This window comes from Vulpes vulpes, chromosome 3 (genome assembly GCF_048418805.1).
Source record: "Vulpes vulpes isolate BD-2025 chromosome 3, VulVul3, whole genome shotgun sequence".
In the NCBI taxonomy this organism is placed as follows: domain Eukaryota; kingdom Metazoa; phylum Chordata; class Mammalia; order Carnivora; family Canidae; genus Vulpes; species Vulpes vulpes.
Genome location: NC_132782.1, coordinates 12,461,740 through 12,469,545, shown reverse-complemented (window position 1 = coordinate 12,469,545; position 7,806 = coordinate 12,461,740). Strand labels below are relative to the sequence as shown.

General features: G+C 40.5%; 1 pseudogene; it reads left to right on the top strand.

The window, feature by feature from the left end:
- Positions 1-1,688: 1,688 nt before the first annotated feature.
- On the top strand, positions 1,689-5,327 carry LOC112916573 (DNA primase small subunit pseudogene; annotated as a pseudogene).
- The last annotated feature ends 2,479 nt before the right edge of the window (positions 5,328-7,806 follow it).

Genomic DNA, 7,806 nt, shown 5'->3' with positions numbered 1-7,806 from the left:
TTTGCCTTTCTTTCATGATCTCTATTCTTACTCCCCTCATCCCATTGCTAATATGATTGATCTTTGTCCTTAAATATGACTTCATACAGGTTCACAGCTAGAAAGATATTTTGCCTCAGATGAATCAATCATACCTTGAGCCTCACTCATATCTGATTTTTTTATGAGACTTTGGACTCTGACTTTAGAACTGATGCTGGAAAGAGTTAAGACTTTAGGGGCTGCTGGAATGGCATGCATATATTTCGTGTATGAGAACAACATGAATGTTGTATAGCCAGAAGTGGAATGGTATTAAATTATGTCCCTCCAGATTCATATGTTGAAGTCCTACCGCCCAATGTGATGGCACCTGGAGATAATGAGATCATGAAAGTAAGACCCTCAAGACTGAATTAGTAATCTTGTAGGAGGAGGCACCAGAGAGCATGCTTCCTCTTCACCATGTGAGAATGTGAGAATACATTGAAAACCCTTCTGCAAGCCAGGAAGAGAGAGCCCTTACCAGAAAAATGAATCTTGATCTTGGACTTACCAACCTCCCGAAATGTGAAAAATAAATCTCCATTGTTTAAGGCACCCAGGCTTTGGTATTCTGTTTTGACAGCCAGAGCTGATTAATACAATTTTTTTTCCAAGTTTCTTTGCATTTTTTTATTTATAACTTTTGTTTTTCATTTTTCTTTCCTGCCTTGCACTTGACAGATCCAATTTCTTTTGATGCTTTTAGATTCATTCATTCTTCAATTTTTTTTTTTTTTTTGGTCTGGTCATTACCTTACCCTTTATTATTTTTTCTTTATTTTTCTTTTCTTTTTCTTTTTTTTTTTTTAACAATACCTCTATCTTCCTGAAAGACATGGCAGATATTTTAATACATCCTATTCTTCCTGGGATCCCTAAGGCCTTCCATGGCTTTCTCTCCCAGCAAGTTCTTTTCTTCACTAGGCTTAAAAAAAAAAAAAAAATGCATTCCAATCTAATAAAGAAAAAAATAAACTTTAATTTTTAAAGAAGATATAAAATGTTTTTTGATCTTAGGATAGGGAAAATATTCTTAAAACAGATCCTCTGCAAAAAAAAAAAAAAAAATATGAGTAATGCTAACTTTTTGCGTTGTGCCAAACAGGCAAAGAACAAATAGGTCAAGTACCAAATGACTGGCTTCTTTTTCTATTTTGAAATGTAGATTACTAGTCCTGAAAACTTCAAATGAAGTTTTACTCAGGGAGAAATCACGTCTAATTTTGGCAAATTTCTGAACCATTTTGCCCTTAAGATTTGTAGACTTCTGAACTCCGTCTAAAGGTCATTCATACTCCCTGGAGCTCAGACTCCTGGCGGCAGTTACACCTAAGCAGCGAGGCAAATAAGCTTGAAACTTCCCTCCGTTTCCAGCCTCCTTCCTGTCCTCAGGCATACACAGGGTTTTGCAGCGCGCAATTTGCAGGGAATTAAAAGTCGGTCTGGGAGCTTCCAAGCTGGTCAACACGTGGAGCCTGGGGCCGAGCTGTGCGCCTGCAGAGCGCGGGGACCTCTCCTCCCGTTCTCTTGGCGCTGGTGCTTTGTAACTCTTCCTCTGGTTGGGTGTTCTCAAACGGCTCAAAAGCTCACCTTTCCAGAGAAGCTCCTCTTTCTGGAAGTTGCGTGGCCTCCTCGCCTCTAGCCGAGCAGTGAACCCAAAGACGATGGCCCGAGATCGCAGGAGCCTCCGCGGTGCCCAGACCAAGCCCCAAGCGGGAACTACAATTCCCAGCGGCCCCTGCAGAGGGCGCCAGCCTGCGCCGAGCTGGGGCTCAGCCTCGGTCGTGCTGTTCCCGCCAATCACGTGGCGGGCGTGGAGTCCTGCGTTTTGCGCAGGCGCAGGCGCAGACGCAGACGTCCGAGCACCTGCGCCGCTGCAGGTAGGTGCTTCAGCCTTATTACCTGGCGTTCTTTCCCTACGCCGAGTACGGTCGCCGGGGTAAAAGGTTGCTTTCGCACGGGGGTTTTCGTTCACGCCAGAAGTTGACCAGTCCTCAGACACCCAAGTGATGTGGCAAAGGGGATGCAGGAGGGCGCGGCAAACTCCGCGGACCGGAATCCAGGGAAGGCGAGAGCGTCCGGGCTCGGGAAGACTCGTGTTTGGCGCTGACGTCACAGCCCAGGACGGTGCGCTGGACGCTCTGGTTCTGGAGACGTACGTTCTAAGTCTTGGACCTTCCTGAAGACGGCCACGTGCGTCATCGACTGAGCATCGAAGGAGGGCTTTGGGTTCAAGCATCGTCCCTGGGCGTGTTCTGGAAGCAGAAGCGTTCCTCGTTGGGTCTGTGATCCGTCCGTCGGAAGGTTTCCCCCGGCAGTACGCCCTGGGATGCTCGACCGTGTGAGCCTTGCAAAGGGCGGTGAGGACGTTAGAAGCGGGGTTCACCTGAGTGAAAGAATTCACCTTCGGTCAGAAAAATCTACACACGTAATTCTAAATTGAAAAATGTGCCTTGGTTGGTCAATGTATCCTCGAAAATAAAGAAAGGTGGGGTAAGATTTTATCACTCGCCTCGGAGACCGTTCATGAGGAGCTTCAACAAATCTTCCGAAAGCATCGCCGTTCGCTTCAGCGTTGGGAGCATTGCGAGACAGCAACCAGCAGATGTCAGAATAACATTAAAAAACGACAAATGTGAACCCCGGTTTGAGTGGGAGATCGGGCTCCTACACTGCTTTCCATGGCCGGATGTCAGTGTTAGCAAAGGAATCTGTCATTTACCGAAGAGCTCTGTTAATATTCATACTAAAACAGGTTGCATTTCTGTGCCTGTTGATTTACAGGAAGTAGATCAGTTTGATCCATTTGCTGCTCTAAAAATCTCGCATCTGTCATGCATTGGATAACATTTCCACTGAAGAAGAAGGAAGGAGAATGAAGCTGAATCTGATATCAAAGATGAAATCAGAGGTTATGACCTTTCTAGCTCCCTAAGTGGAAGTTTTCAGTTTCTTGAAAATCTGGGCAAGTCCTCAAGAGGATAGTCCTCAAGAAGGATAATTTACGAAAAGACGGGCAGTCTGGGTGGCTCAGCCATTTAGCGCCGCCTTCAGCCCAGGGTGTGACCCTGAAGACCTGGGATGGAGTCCCACGTCGGGCTCCCTGCATGGAGCCTGCTTCTCCCTCTGCCTGTGTCTCTGCCTCTCTCTCTGTGTCTCTCATGAATAAAAAAAATAAAATCTTTTTTAAAAAATTTACAAAAAGACTTCTAAAGATAACAGTTTCCCCCAAACCAATGTGGGTATCTTCAATCTAAAATCAAATACATCAATCTAAATCGAATATTTCAAAAGCCATTTGATAAATATGGCAGGACCATGTATGCAACTCAATGCTCAAAGAAAAATTTCCTTTTTTTGAGAAATAATTATGTTGAAAATACTCCTGAGACAACCAAAGGAGAGTGTCAAGATTCCTGGAAGGAGCAATAATGGAACAGATAAGTGGATTACAATAAATTTGTAAAATTTCATATTTTACAGTGATAACTCTACAATTTCTGAAATGAACACTCAGCTCTACCAGTTGCTATAGGTAGAGGTAAGTGACCAGTAATATGCCTGAGATTTTAATCTAACCCCAACGGATACCTGCATATTTCTGGAACGAATATTCTAGGTGAATGAGGACTTTGTCCTTAGGTCTTTGACAATTATACCTAAAGTGTGTATACAGTTACTTCCTAATTTTGCTTACCAATATTTTTATTAGGCTACACTTCTAAAAATCATTTTAAACTGGGCATCTAAATTTAGGAAAACTTCAATTCAAAAGATATGAGTTACTATATTAAAATATTATAACCTACTAGACTGTCTTTTACAACTATTGCAATTGTAGCTCCCAACTTCTTCCCTCAGAAACAACTGGATTGGTCCCCTTTAAAGAAACAGCTTAGAAAAAAGTAGCTTACTTTACCAACATAAAACTGTTGTATTTGTCAAAACACTTGGACTTTCTATATATCTAGGTACTTTAATTTTAAAGGTTTTGTTTCTTTCATGTTTGATTTTGTGCAATAGATTTTTTTTAAAAGATTTTATTCATTCATGAGAGAGAGAGAGACAGAGCGCGCAGAGACACAGGCAGAGGGAGAAGCAGGCTCCATGCAGGGAGCCTGATGTGGGACTGGATCCTAGGACTCCAGGATCATGCCCTGGGCTGAAGGCGGCGCTAACCACTGAGCCACCAGAGCCGCCCTGTACAATAGATTTTGAAGTATCCAATCTCTTTTGCCTGGTTTTATAGCCAGTCTAAACAAAACAAATGTTCTGTTTTACATTCTTTTTTTCTGAGAAACAAACTATTGGGCTAGTGCTTTCCATGATTTAAGAAAATTGCCTTTCCTTTGCATTTCCTTTAACATTGTTTTCTCTATAGTTACACAGTCTTTTTTTTTTTCTTTTATCTTTTGGTTACATAGAACAAACTAATGCAGGCAACACACTAAAATGCCCTGGATTTCTTTCTCTGCCAATTTTTTAGAGCAGTATTACAATTGTGAAAAAAAATACCACTTAAAAATTTATTTAAATTCAATTTGCCAACGTATATAGTATAACACCCAGGGCTCATCTCATCACATGCCCCCCTTAATGACCATCATCCAGTTACCCTATCCCCTCCTGACCTACCCTTCTGCAACCCTTTGTTGTTTCCCAGAGTTAGGAGTCTCTCATAGTTTGTCTTTCTCTCTAATTTCCAAGTGGAAACCCACTTGGTTTCCCTCCTTTCTCTTATGGTCCTTTTCAGTATTTCTTACATTCCACATGTGAGTGAAATCATATGATCATTGTCTTTCTCCGATTGACTTATTTGACTCAGCACAATACCCTCCACTTCTGTCCACATCGATGTAAATGGTAGGTATTCATCCTTTCTGATGGCTGAGGAATATTCCATCTATATATAGACCACATCTTTATCCAGTCATCTGTTGAAGGACATCGTGGCTCCTTCCACAGTTTAGCTATCGTGGACATTGCTGCTCTGATCATTGGGGTGCAGGTGTCCTGTCATTTGTCCTATCTGTATCTTTGGGGTAAATACCCAGTAATGCAATTTCTGGGTCATAGGGTAGCCCTATTTTTAGCTTCTTGAGGAGTCTCCACACCGTTTTCCAGATTGGCTGCACCAGCTTGCATTCCCACCAACAGCAGAAGAGGGTACCCCTTCTCCACATCCTCGCTAACATTTGTTGTTTCCTGTCTTTTTAATTTTAGTCATTCGCACCAGTGTAAAGTGCAAAGATACTGCTGTTGATTGTGGTGTATATATGAGCATCATGAAAATGGCACAATAAAAAAACAACCTGAATCAGAGTTGATTTGGGAGAAACAAATGCCTTATGAGAAGCATTAAGTGAGATTTTAGCTCCACCTAGTGTCCTGTGGTAAGATCAGATCTTGGAAATGAAAACTAATCAATCCATCATAGGCAAGACTCAGATTAGGTGGCTAGTACAAGGCTGGGCACTAACTCAAAGCAGCTACAGTCAAAGGCATGTTGCTTTGAGTTTCTTAGTTGCTGTACTGAAAAACAGCCACGCACAAGAAACATTCTTAGATCTAAGGAATTTGCCAGAAATTTACAGGGCCAATCAGTACAAATGCTCTTTCATATATCAACTTTAAATATAAGACGGTTTAAGATGATAGAAACCTTGATTTACTGAAAATAACAGTGAGATGGCGATGGAATTCAGGGTGGCAGTAACACCTGGAAATAACAAGTTCACAAGACACATAAGGACAATTTTGCATATGCATGAATAAAGCCATTTTGTGCTTTTCTTCCTTTTTAGTGCAAGTATGTTTTAATGTTACCATTTTAGAACTGGATCTAGATAATAGACAAAAAATAAATGCAGAGGCTATGTATAATAAAATAAATATATTTGATTACATAACTCTGGCTATATTTGGGAGGGGGAGAGTTTAAATTCACTAAATAGAGAATAATCTTTATTGTGTACCTATAGAATATTTCTAAAAGTTAATCATGCATTTGGCTAAAACGAATATCTTAAATCCAAAAAGTAATGTGTTTATGGATCACATTCTCATAATAAAATAAAAGTAGAAAAAGAATTTAAAGTGTTTCCTAGTTTTTAGGAATTAAGAGGCATACCCAACTCTTCTCAACAAAGGGAACAAAAAAATAAAATTATAAACTAAAAAACAATGAAAAGGTTTATAACAAAACCTATGGGATCTAGAAAAAGCAAGATTGGGAAAAGTTTTACCCTCAAAATACTCCATTATTCATGAACAAAGATGAAAAATAAAGGTATTAGTATTTATCTTGAGCTATTAGAAAAAGAATAACAATCTCAAATGAGAAAAGAGAATTAGGATATAAGGAATCAATTTGCTCAAAAATGTTTTATTTAGAGATAGTAATATAAAATGAAAATATGCCTATTTGTGTCTGGTCAGAGGAGCCAAATGCAGCATTATTTCAGTCATCCCAGCAGAGTTTTCAAAGTCTGCCCCATAAACCCAAATCAGAGGCAATTTAACATTGTTAATCAATACCCTTTTCAAAGTGTATCGATACTCCATCTCATTTTGAATTGCCATAAGAGCTTCTTGCCATCCAACTTGGGCCCATTTAATGTTTCACATATTTCTGCACAGAAGTTAGGAGTAATTGCCCAGTTTTTTTCTCTGTAGGGCCCAGAAGTAAATACCTTAGGTTTTGTGAGCTGGATTGTGTCTGGTATCTATCCCAACTACTTAACTTTGCCATCATTGCTCAAAACCAGCCATAAAAAAACATTTGGATGAATAAATATGGCTGTGTTCCAATACAAATTTATTTGTAAGGAGATTGGGGATGAATTTGGTCTGTGGACTGTGTTTGCTGACCCTACGTTGGTGAGAGTGATTAGGCACCACTGATCTATATATGACTATATAAGAAAGTTCACTTCAAAACAAAAAATAGGGGCACCTAGGTGGCTCAGTCGGGTAAGTAGCTGCCTTTAGTAGGGTAAGTGGCTGCCTTCGGGTCAGGTCATGATCGCAAGGTCTTGGGATAGAGCCCTGTGTCGGGCTCCCTGCTCAGGAGTCAGTCTGTTTCCCTCTCCCTCTGCCCCTCCATCTTCTTGTGCATGCTCTCTCTTTCTCAAATAAATAAAATCTTTGAAAAAAAATAGAAAAACATATCCATTTGAGAATGATAATAAAGACAATAATAAAATAATAATTATTACAATTACTATTATAACTCTCACTTTGGTGGGGTTTTTCTACAGATTAAGCACGTTATACAGTGTTTCATTTTTTTTAATGAAGTGTAATTTCTCACTTAAATGTCCACATCAACCCTAGGAAGTAGATATTGATATCACTGTCCTTTTACAGTTGGAGAAACTGAGGTTTTGCCACTTAAGATATCTGCCCAGTGCTCTAAGTGAAAGGTGGCAGTTTGAGATTTAAAGTCATGTCTGCTGAGTCCAAGTTCTTTTTTTTTATTTATTTTTTTTATTTTTTATTTATGATAGTCACAGAGAGAGAGAGAGAGAGGCAGAGACAAAGGCAGAGGGAGAAGCAGGCTCCATGCACCGGGAGCCTGATGTGGGATTCGATTCCGGGTCTCCAGGATTGTGCCCTGGGCTAAAGGCAGGCGTTAAACCGCTGCGCCACCCAGGGATCCCCTGAGTCCAAGTTCTAAACAGCTCCACAGCAATACTTGGAATCATGGTGCCATATACCCAGCACATGAAGGTGTCTTTCTTGGGTTCAGGAAGCTATTACTATGTATATGTCCATATATTT